A 3,637-nucleotide genomic window follows, 5' to 3' on the forward strand; every position below is an offset into this window, starting at 1 on the left:
TCTTCTTCTTCTTCTTCTTCTTCTTCTTCTTCTTCTTCTTCTTCTTCTTCTTCTTCTTCTTCCATTAATGCCATCATGGGGCTTTACCCTCATGACCTCATTTAACCCTAATTCCCTCCTGGAAGATCCCACTTTCAAATATCATTACTTTATGACTTTGAGGATTAAGATTACAATTTGTGATACAAACTCAAACCACAGTACTCTTCCTTCTTTTATGTCCACATTAATTATGATTCTAGCTGGGATTCATTGTGTATCCCAGAATGTGAGAAGGTGGTTACTACTGCCACTTTGGGCAAGTCGCATTAGATTCCCAGGAGCCCAGTGTCCTCCTCTTAAATGTGTGTGTGTGTGTGGCAGAGGCCTCTAGCTGCTCATCGAGGATCTGTACTTCCTGGACACACAGCTCCAGTAAATATCCTTGCTGGCCATGAGACCATCTTTCCTGGCCAATGGAATATGGCCAAAAGTGATCAGTGCCCTTTTGAGCCCAAACAGCTTAGTGTGCCACCTCTTATTCCTCCTACCTACCTCTGTAGACAATGAAAAGGTCCAGGTGTCAAAGCCAGAAGATATATTCCAGGACCACTTTGTGAAAATAAGCCACCTCCCCAACCCAAAATACCTCCATTGTATTGCTTCACGAGCAAGGAATAAATAGAGGTTAGATTAAGCCCCTAAGTTTGGGGGACCTATTTGTTAACTGTGGCTACTCCTACTTCCTAATTCAGAAGAAGATAGGAAAAATCAAATGAGGTATTTTGTGTGAAAATACTTCGAAAATGTATCACATCCTTCTCGTCTAAAACAAAAATGCCATCTGGAACTGGGCAACATTGTGTTAAGTAAAATAAGCCAGACACAAGTACTACATGTTCACACTCATGCGCAGAAGCTGAAAGAGTTGATTTCATAGCAATAGAAGGTGGACTCATGGCCACTAGAGGCTAGGAAGGGAAGGGGAGGAGGCCTAGAAGGAAGTTCAGTACTGAAATACAGTCGGATTAAAAAAACAAGTTCTAATGTTCTGTGGCACAAAGAAGTGACTGTACTTTGGACAGCAATTTGTTAGATATTTTATAAAGAAAAGAAGGGAGGAGTTCAAAGGCCTCCACCACAAAAACGGTAAGTATTAAACAGAGGGAAGTACTCATTACCCCAATTTCATCATTATACATTATACACTTATATCAAGTTATCACACTGTACCCCATAAAGATATACAATTATTAAATGTTGACTCAAATAGTTTTAAAGAAATAGTGCCATCATAAATTATGCTATTTATTGAATCTGAGCATCACTGGATTTAAAGGTTTTATAAGGACTGTTTCACTTAATCCACAAATTTACACATAGATACTATTGCCATCTCCACATCCCAGGGGAGGAAACCACAAAGATGAACAGCTCACTTCCAATTATACAGTAAACCTAAGAGTCAAGGACAGAAGGTCTGGCACCAGAACCAATATTCTTAACCAGGAACCTATAAAGAAAGAAAAGACCACTTCAAATAAATGACTAATTGGGACTTTTAATTAAATGAAACATTAAGAGCACTTTGTTTTAATTATCTATGTTTCTTTAAAGGTCATTTTGGCCTATGATTTGTCCTCACACTGCCCTGGCTTTTCCACTCTATGTTCTACATACACACCCAGCTCCTTCTGTCTATGGCAGCTGGCTTCTGTCAGGAACATTTCCAGTCCAGCAAAGCAGACCACCTCCTAGAGTCTTGCATCAAGCTTGGCGGCAGGAACTGATGTTTACTAGGTGTATTTTTAAATCTCAGTCTAGTACGTGTTTTTGAATTCCTTTTAGAACCTCTTTTGTCTTCATGAGTATATTTAATAAGAGACAAAGAAATGCTGTTTAGTGAGTGAAAAAGGCCAAGGACGCCTCCCAGGCATTAATTCATTCAAGAAACCTTAAGGCACTGTTATTTCATGCTTCCACCATTAGATGGAATCCCAAAGTATGATCATTGAAGTCTACTAACGAGACCACCAAAGGCAAGCAGGCCATTATGAAAATTTAAGAGCTATTGAGCGCTATGAGTTTTTACAGTCAGTCAGTTCACAGTTATTTAGCACATGTTTTTTCCATCCTTGCAAAGCATGGGAAAAATTCACAGTGTCCAACAATCACTCAAAACCACATTTCCACCTGTGTAGGGCAATGGAATTAATAAGCATATAGAATAAGCTCACAAATTTGGATTCCACTCATCTGGAATTCATGATATTTCAGTTAGGCATATGTGGGCCTGGGCAGACAAAAAGGCAGCAGTGAAGGAGGTCATCACACAAAACTAGAGCAAAATAAGGTCTGGCAGGGTCCAGGGAAGGAATTGGGCTGCAGAGCTCAGACACTACGAGGCATATGTGTTTTAATGATCAAATATGAGGTGCATATAGAAAGTCACTAATTGTGTGCGGAGACTGAGCTTACTCCTTGGTATCCATAAAAGTTTGGGAAATACATTTAAGCTCTTAAATGAAATTGCAGGAGAAATGCTTAACCTGCTCAGTGCTTAAGACAAATAAAACATTTTCCTACACTTTTCAGAAGATATGTTCACAGAAGCTATTGGCCTCTTTGTCTACTCCCTGGTGGGTGTAAGTGGTGCAAGTCTTAGAGTCTTCCTGGAATAAAACCAATAAAATACTGATCACTATACAGGAAAAATACTATTTGATCTCACTTATACAAAGACTCTGAAATGATTGACATCATAGAAGCAGAAAGAAAGGTGATTGGCAGAAATGGAACAGAGGAAAATGGGGCAATGGTCCAGGTTTAAAATTCCAATTATTCAAAATAAGCTCTGGAGATCTACTACCCGCCACAGTGTTTATAGCTCACTCTACTGTACTGTGTCACTTACAAACAAAGATACATTCTGAGAAATGCATCAGGTAGGCAATTTTATGATTGGGTGAATACCAGAGTGCATTTACAGCCTGGTATAGGCTGCTACATATCAATGCTGTATGCTTTATCCATCGTATATCACACTAACCAGACAGTCTTATAGAGTATGACTATATTTAAAATTGATGAGGTAACATTACATAGAGTACAACTATATTTTAAATAGCTAAGAGAGTAAATTTTATGATAGAGGCTGTTTCCACGAAAATAAATAAGGATAACAGTAGTAAAGGGAGTAGAATTAAACTTGGGAAGATGATGGGCATGTTTATGACCTTGATGGCAGTGATGGTTTCACAGGTGCATATTTATTTCCAAACTCATCAAGTTGTTGATATTAAATATAGCCAGGTTTTTATGTGTCACTCGTGCATCAATAAAATGGTTGTAATAAATTTAAATAATATGTCAGTCTTTAAGAGTGAGTTTGGGGGGTCGGGGAGATGGCTCAGTAGAATAAGCACTTGCCTGGTAAGCACAAGGGTCTGAGTTCAATCCCTGGTTCTGCAAAAAAAAAAAAAAAAAAAAAAAAAGAGTAAGTTTGAATTTGAGACTTCTAATGACTCTGATAATGTTCATATGGTTCCTAAACATTTGTACTCCCAGAAGCCCTGCTGCTGAGTCTGTGGTCCAGCTCCACTATACAGGCAGAGATGGCCCTACGTGCAAACTTAGAACTTAGGTGTGGCCTTACTAA

This window comes from Octodon degus, unplaced genomic scaffold, assembly GCF_000260255.1.
Source record: "Octodon degus isolate 3935 unplaced genomic scaffold, OctDeg1.0 scaffold00134, whole genome shotgun sequence".
Lineage (NCBI taxonomy): Eukaryota > Metazoa > Chordata > Mammalia > Rodentia > Octodontidae > Octodon > Octodon degus.